Source organism: Apium graveolens, chromosome 5 (assembly GCF_009905375.1).
Source record: "Apium graveolens cultivar Ventura chromosome 5, ASM990537v1, whole genome shotgun sequence".
NCBI classification, from domain to species: domain Eukaryota; kingdom Viridiplantae; phylum Streptophyta; class Magnoliopsida; order Apiales; family Apiaceae; genus Apium; species Apium graveolens.
In genome coordinates, this window is record NC_133651.1 from 16,044,312 (window position 1) to 16,053,245 (window position 8,934).

The 8,934-nt window shown below is 38.9% G+C and overlaps 1 non-coding gene across 1 annotated transcript; it reads right to left on the reverse strand.

Annotated features, from left to right (window-relative positions):
- Positions 1–603: 603 nt before the first annotated feature.
- LOC141662667 (small nucleolar RNA R71) lies at positions 604–710 on the reverse strand. The gene has a single exon (XR_012550770.1). It is a non-coding gene; the product is annotated as a small nucleolar RNA R71 (small nucleolar RNA).
- Positions 711–8,934: the final 8,224 nt, after the last annotated feature.

The following is an 8,934-nucleotide window of genomic DNA, read 5'->3' on the forward strand; positions in this document are numbered from 1 at the left end:
TATGTGCTTGACATCAGTGGTCGTTAAAGTTCATTGACTCAGATATTTTACTTACATGTTTACTTGTTGCTTTTTCAGGTACTCTTGAGAGCGTTTATGCTAACGCGTTCTTGATCTCGAAAGAGAACACTGGATAAAGCGGAGGAAGAAGTTTTAGTAGAGGAAGAAGTTCTTGTAGAATAGGAGAAAGTTGAGGAAGAAGGTCTTGTTGTAATGGGTGAACTAGAAGCGAATACAAAGGCTTTGATGGACTATTTTCAGCCGAAGATCGATGATATTCAGTCTAGCATTGTCAGACCAGCCATCGCGGCTAACACTTTTGAAATAAAGGCTAGCACGATTCAGATGGTGCAGAACTCGATTCCGTTTGGGGGTTCTCCGACTAAAGATCCCAATATGCATATTAGAGATTTCATCGAGATCTGCGACACCTTCAAATTCAACAATGTGTCTGAAGATGCTATTAAGTTGAGGCTTTTCCCATTCTCTCTGAGGGATAAAGCTAAGTTCCAGTTGCATTCTCTTCCACTAGGCTCTATCACTAAATGGGAAGATCTTGCTCAAAAGTTTCTTACTAAGTTCTTTCCTATAGAGAAGACAGCTGCAATCAGGAATGCTTTTACTCAATTTGTGTGGAAATCGGGAGAATCTTTGTGTGAATCTTGGGATCGTTATAAGGAGATGTTGAGAAAGTGTCCTCATCATGGGATGTCTGACTGGATGATCATTAAATGCTTTTATAATGGTTTGGGTGCGACTTCTAGACTCATGCTTGATGCAACATCAGGTGGAGCCTTATGGGCTAAGAGCTACGATGAAGCTTATGATTTGATTGAACTAATGGCTGCTAATGAATACCAGAACCCTTCTCAGAGACTAACTCAAGGCAAAGTAGCAGGAATTCTGGAGGTATATGCGGCTACTGCTATAGCTGCTCAGCTTAAGGCTTTGATGATGAAGGTGGATTATTTGGCTAATTATGGAGTTAATCAGATCACTAGTGTCTGTGAGCTTTGTGCTGGTGCCCATGAGACAGAGCAGTGTACTATTTCTAGTAAATCAGCTCAGTTCGTGAGCAACTTTCAGAGGTCGCAGCAACCAGTTCCAGCCATCTATCATCTCAACAACCGCAATCATCCTAACTTCAGTTGGAGTAACACTCAGAATGTGGTGCAACAGCCTTATCAGTAGTATGCCGTAAAGCAATATAACCCTTCGAGTTTTCAACAACCGTAATATACACCAAGACAACAACTCCAACAATCTAATGAAAAATCTGAATTGGAGGAGTTGAGGCTCATGTGCAAGAGCCAAGCAGTTTCTATTAAGACCTTGGAAAATCAAATTGGGCAGATTGTCAATGCCTTGCTGAATTGACAACCTGGTACACTCCCTAGTGATACAGAAGTGCCAGGCAAGAAGGAAGAAAAAGAGCAGGTTAAGGCAATTACATTGAGGTCTGAGAAGGTTGCAAGCCAAGAAAAAGCTCAAGTTTCAGAATCTGAAGATGTGGCTGAAGAAGAAGTGCAGAAGGAAGCAGAAGTGGAACCAAAGAAGAAAACTGTGGAACACACTCCTTCTGAGGGTAATAGAGGGGTTAAACAGATCTATCATCCACCGCCTTTTCCTAAGAGGCTGCAGAAGCAGAAGTTGGATAAGCAGTTTGTGAAGTTTCTGGAGGTGTTCAAGAAACTTCATATCAACATACCTTTCACTGAAGCTCTTAAACAGATGCCTAGCTATGCAAAGTTTATGAAATGTATTCTATCTCGGAAAGTGAAGCTCGATGACTTAGAGACTGTTGCTCTCACGGAGGAATGCGGTGCTATGTTGTAACAGAAGCTGCCTCCAAAGCTTAAAGATCCCGGAAACTTCACTATTCCTTGTACTATCAGAAAAGTGTCATTCGATAAATTCTTATGCAACTTGGGAGCTAGCATCAATCTGATGCCTTTGTCTATCTTCAAGAAGTTGGACTTACCTGATCCAAAGCTCACTTATATGTCCTTGCAGTTGGCCGATCGCTCTATTACATATCCACGAGGCATTGTGGAGGATGTCTTGGTCAAGGTGGACAAACTCATCTTTTCTATGGATTTTGTAATTCTTGATTTTGAGGAGGATGAGAAGATTCCCATAATTATGGGAAGACCATTCTTGGCTACGGGCTGAACCTTGATTGATGTGCAGAAGGGTGAACTTACTATGTGAGTACTAGATCGGGATATGACTTTTAACGTATTCAATGCCATGAAATTCCTTACTGATAATGAGGAGCGCTTAAAAGTGGAGTTGTTCGATTCTGTGATTACTTCAGAACTTGATCAAATGCTAAGGTCTGATACCTTAGAGAAGGCCTTGTTGGGAAATTCAAATAGTGAAGATGACAAAGGTGATGAGCAGTTGCGGTATTTGAATGCTTCTCCTTGGAAGCGAAGGTTGGATATGTCTTTTGAATCTCTTGGATTGGAAGAGCTGAAAAATTCTCCAAAGCGCCTCAAGCCATCTATTGAGAAAGCTCCTACACTCGAGCTTAAACCTTTTCCTGAACACTTAAGGTATGCTTTTTTAGGTGATACATCTACTTTGCCTGTTATTATTGCATCTGACCTTTCAGGTAGTGATGAGAAAAAACTCTTGAGAATTCTGAGAGAATTCAAATCGGTAATTGGATGGACTATAACAGATATCAAGGGAATCAGCCCTTCTTATTGCATTCATAAAATTCTGCTAGAGGAAGGAAGTAAGCCGACTGTTGAGCAACAGAGAATACTAAATCCGATAATGAAAGAGGTGGTGAAGAAGGAAATTCTCAAGTGGCTAGATGTAGGGATCATGTATCCTATTTCTGACAGTTCTTGGGTGAGTTCAGTTCAGTGTGTGCCGTAGAAAGGAGGCATCACAGTCGCTGATCATCTCTCTTGTTTAGAAGATCTTAGTACGACTTCACAGGATAAGACATTGATAAATGAGTCTTTTCCCGATGAGCAATTGTTTGGGGTGCAAGAGGAAGAACCGTGGCTCGCAGACATTGTGAACTACCTTATGAGCAATATTATGCCTCCAGACTTGTCTTCTGCTTAAAGGAAGAAGTTTCTTCATGAGGTGAAGTGGTTCATGTGGGATGAGCCATTTTTGTTTAGGCAAGGAGATGACCAAAATATCAAGAGATGTATTATGTAAAGCGAGACGGAGGGTATCTTGCGAGACTGTCATTCGACTATTTATAAAGGCCACTATGGTGGGGAGAAGACATCAGCTCGTATCCTTCAAGTGGGATTCTTCTGGCCTATATTATTTAATAATGCGCATTAGTTTATTTTGAAATGTGATCACTGTCAGCGTGTGGGTAATATGTCCAAGAGGGATGAGATGCCTCTCATCTTGTAATAATAAGTATATCATGTTGGCGGTTGATTATTTCTTGAAATGGGTTGAAGTTAAGACTTTACCGATAAATGATGCAAAGGAAGTGCTAAATTTTCTTCACAAGTAGATATTCACAAGATTTGGGACTCCAAGAGTCATAATCAGTGAAGAGGGATTGCATTTATGCAATCACAAGTTCACTGCTATGATGCATCGATATAATGTGAATCATCACATTGCTACAGCCTACCATCCTTAGACTAATGGTCAAATTGAGGTATCTAATATAGAGATCAAGCGTATTCTAGAGAAAGTTGTGTGTCCATCGAGGAAGGATTTGTCTTTGAAACTGGATGAAGCTGTGTGGGCGTATCGAACAATATACAAGACTCCGTTAGGCATATCACCATTTCAGTTGATTTATGGTAAGGGTTGTCATTTGCCTGTGGAGCTAGAGCACAAGGCGTATTGGGCTTTGAAGAAGTTGAACATTGATATGTATGCAGCTGGTAAGAAAAGGATGCTTCAATTGAATGAACTCGATGAGTTTCGACTTCAAGCATATGAGAACAACAAAATGTACAAGGAAAAAGTCAAGAGGTGGCACGATAGGGGTCTAGTTCTCAAATCATTTGTGTCGGGGCAACAAGTTCTTTTGTTCAACTCCCATCTCCGTCTTTTTCCTGGAAAGTTGAAGTCGAGGTGGTCAGGGCCGTTTGTTGTCAAAATTTTGTTTCCACGTGGAGCAGTGGAGATTTTTTAGAATGATCCAGTTCAAGCGTTCAAGGTGAACGGGCAGCGTTTGAAGCATTACTATGGAGATATGGCAAACCGTGAGGTGGTTAGTGTCGTTTTATTGTTCACTTGATCTCGAAAATTCTACGTCAAGCTAGCGATGTAAACCAAACGCTTCTTGGGAGGCAACCCAAGTTTATTGTACATTAGTAGATAGAGGAAGAAGAAAACAAGCCAAAAAAATCAAAAAAATGAAAAATTTCAGCATCAACCACAGTAGCACGGCGCGCCCGCGCTGGTATGTGGGGCGGCCATGCTGGTTTTCCAGAAGCACGGCGCGCCCGCGCTGCCAGGCAGGGCGGCCGCGCTGGCTCCCTGTAACTGAAAAAAGAGCAGAAAATTGGAAATTCATTATAAAATCATATTCTAAATGAATTTCCCTCTCATACCTTCCATATCTCCCTCTCCAAATCAGTTTCAATCACCCCATTACTCCCATTATTCCCATAATCAATTCCTACTTCTATTCTAAAACTAATTCTAATCCATAACCCCTATATATACACACACTTATACACAATCATCTCCAACACTTTTCACAACTCAAAACTCTAAATCTCTCTTACACACATCTTTTCTTTCAAAATTATTCGACTTCGATGGCACCAAAGAGACAAGGAACCCAAGTTAGCAGCAGCACCACGGATTCTTCTAGTGTTGGGGGTGTGAGGCCTAGGTTTGCAACTCCGGAGGCTGAGGCGGAGTATACGAGGCTGCTATTGAAGCCCATAGCCAAGGAGCGAGGTTTTCTGCCATCGGGGAGGGATGGTAAGTTGCTTGAGATGATTATGAAGATGGGTTGGGTTGCTTTTTGTGAGGCACCAGCTGATGTGCCCATAAGTGTAGTTCACGATTTTTACGCGAATGCCAAGGTAGATAAGAACGGGTATTCAGTGTTTAGAGGATTGACGGTGGATTATACTGTGGATGCTATTTAGAGGGTGATAAATGCATGATGTTATGGTGGACCAGGCAAAGCTGTTGTGGGGTATTCTGCAGGGTGATTATGTGGACTTGGGGTCTATAATTTATCAGGGTATTTTGAGGTTTCTGCGAGGGAGCAATACGGGTTCTATACCCTATGCGTCGATTGTGACGAAGCTGTGTGTGGCAGTTGGAGTTTATTGGCCCGCACATGAGCAGTTGCAGATCCCTAGTGCCTCGATTGACAGTTTGATGATAGTAGTTATGTAGGAGTGGGGAGGAGGTAAGCCTGATGAGAAGGGGCTCGGTTACTCCTATGACCACTTATCGGGTGGTCGTCCAGCTGATCAAACATTTGCTGGTGGTACGACTCAGGCGAGCAGGGCGGCATGGAGGCATCAGTTGGGTGAGGTCGGTCATTCACAGCAGCAGCAGCATGATGTTGAGGATGGTGTTGGATTGGGTTCAGCGTAGTATAGGCGCTTGATGAGGAGGATGGATGTGATGCATGACATCCATAGTAGGTTTGCACATGATCTCACCCAGGCATTGAGGACAACATTAAGAGCCACAAGAGTTGATATCCAGTGGCCAGTATTTGGTGAGGACTCTGTGTACCCTCCTCCAGACACTCCTAACACTCCACCCATTGAGGGTGATGATCCTGATTCCGAGTATGTGTGCCTGATTCCTTACTATTACCTTCACTGAGGACAGTGAACATTTTAAGTTTGGGGGTGGTAGTTAAGGAATATATGTTATGTGTGAGTCTCATTTAGTTGTATATTCATGATAGTTTAGTTCATATAGTTACATATTTGTCATGTAGTTTTTTTATTTATTTTTATTTTATTTTGCATGTTAGTATGTTGCATATAGATGCATTTGTATTATAACATGATCCCTTAAGTGTGCGCTACCGATTGATTTGTGATATTGATGCAAGTGTAGTGATGTCGTATATAGTGATGTTAAGTCCTATCGAGTTGATTTACATGCTAGAATAAATAAAATTTCATTAAGTCTTATAGGTTGCTTGCGTGCTAGATCATGATCATGGTTTATTATTTGTCGAGGTTTAATCACTTGTTTATATTTAGAATTTAGGATATTCTCTTAGTGATAATATAACATAGATATTTAAAAATTGGAGAAAAACATTTGTAATAACCCCAATTTTTGGAATTTTTGAAACACGGATGAATAGTAACTTTTGCTGATTAAGGAAAATTATCAGACCACGCTATATAGGAGTACTGTTATGGAAATTCTAAGATCGTATTAGTATTCCATAAAGTAAATAAGTGTATGTAAAGATCGTCAGAATCCAAATTCGAACACTTTGATTTTTCCCGAAAATCCACCAGATATCGAAAGAATTGAGTATAAGGTAACATGATTAAAAGGATTATAAGCGAGGATCATAAAAGAAATATAAAATATTGAGAAAGGTTTAGGGGAACCCAAGTAATAAGATCCCGGGTATGATCCCTCAAACGATAAACGAGAACGAAAGTTAAGCGAACCGTATAACAGATCAGTGGTCATTAGCCAAGTAATTAGGGGTTAATCAAAGAGGTTAATGGATGATGATGTCATCATACCAACAAGAGGAAGACAAGTGTAACAAGATGACATAAGCAAATGACATGAGCATGACAAAGTGGGAAGGATTGGTTGGTTGATTGTGAGCCGTACAATTTTTACCATGGTAACAATTTAATTAACAAACAAAAGGTAGCAACCAAGCCAAGGCAAAACAAATCACAAAACACAAATTAGAAGTTGACTTTTGCTTTCCAAGAACAAAAGCTCTCGGCCAAAACCAGAGCAGCAACTTCAAACTACCATATCTCCTTCAATACTCACTCAAATAGTATGTTCTATAGCTCTTTGGAAAGGTATTGAGATGGCCTACAACTCTTGTTCACAAGTCTCATCCAAATAAGCATGGTAAGACCCTCGTTTTGACAGTTCTTTCAATCTGACTTTTAGAAACTTCAAAACCTAACTTTGTGTTCTTGATTTTCTTTGGAAAGATCAAGCTTGTAGGAGGCTCCCTAAGACTTCCTAGCTACTCTAATCACTCCAAGGAAGGTATAACACCTCCAAACCCTAACTTTACTTTGAGTATTACGATGATTTTGATGGATATAGTAAATGAGAAGCATGATGCTTGTGTGTTTAGAGTTTGGATTGGATTTGTAGTGATTTGGATGTTGAAATCTTGTTTATAGTTAATGAAACTTAAGTATAGCTAGTAGTTCATGTGTGGGGTTGTATAAATTGGAAAATCTTGAGGTTTGGGGACTGATGTAGTAAGGTTTGGAAGAGGGTTGGTTGTATTGTTGGTTGTGAGTTGAATGGTGGTTGTTTGGAGTGGTTTAAAACTTGGTAATCGCGTAAATATAGTCGTCGTAATGCCCAATTTCATACAACTGCTTGATCTTAGTGTTCGGGACAGAGAGCTAACTATTGAATATGTGACTTCGCCATGTTTAGTTAGATTATGTTGTAAGCTTCGTTTTGAAATGTGGTTCGCTTGAATCCGATGTACGGTTTAGGAGAAACGACTGTTTTAAGTAACGGTATTTCGCGAACGAACCATTACCCCTCGCCTTACTTTGAAACCTTGGTTAAGGCCCTTAAATGACTAATTGGAGTATGAAAAAATTATGTAAAGTGGATTAGGAAGTTGGTAGAGTACTCGCGAAAGGATCGCCTTAAAATTCTTAATGGTTAATTTATTAAAAATGGTGGAGCCAAGGGTACTCGAACGACTTATGTGATTCGTTAAGCGTAGAAGTGACCATAAGCGAACATTAGGGTTTAATTGGTTAAAGTCTAGTTTCTTAAGCGACCGTAGGTTAATTTTGACTTATGTTGTTGTTCATAGGTTATCGGACCCACTCTAAGCTTAAGTCTATCCGGGAACACTCAGGCAAGTTTTCTACCCGTTATACTGTTGTTGTGATGTATATATGTATATACATTATCTTGTGATAGATGCATGATGATTAATTAGCAAATCTTGTGATATATTGGAGCATGCTGATATGGTATATATGCATGTCTGTTTCGTAATCTTGATATCTAATTGTTGATTCAATTGCTTATAAGTTGCATAATACCTATGCTATAGATAAGCAGTAGTTGCGTATATCCTTAGTATAGGGGACCCAAAGGTGAACATATTTCTAAACCGGGAGTCGATGTTCCCGAGTATAATATATATATATATATATATTTATATATATATATATTTATATATATAGATATAGTTTTCAAAACTATTAATCGAATAAGGTTTATTCGATAACTTTATTTTATTTAATGAATATTATTTTGAATATTCATTCGAGGACTTATGACTCCGTTTAGTTTAATTAATGAATATTATTTTGAATATTCATTCGAGGACTTAAGACTCCGTTTAATTTATTTAATGAATATTATTTTGAATATTCATTTGAGGACTTATGACTCCGCTTATTTATTACATAATATTCTTTATTTTATTAAAGAATAATGTTTCGATAATCAAACTTATTTTCGATTATTCAAATAAAGATCATACTTTCGTATAAGTATATCTTTGGTTATTTATTATTCATTTCAAGTATGAGTTTTAAAACTCCTACCTCGGTTATTTTTATAAGGATCATCCTTATGGGAATATTATTTAAATAATAATATTCAGATACTTTCTAACATATCGGGACTGATTTATTTTATTAAATCAGCGTTACTCTAAACATTCTTTAAAATGTTTTCGATTCTTCAAAATGATTTTAAAAGTTAGGGCGGATCCCAAAACTCATTTTTATATTTAAGATCCTCCTTTCG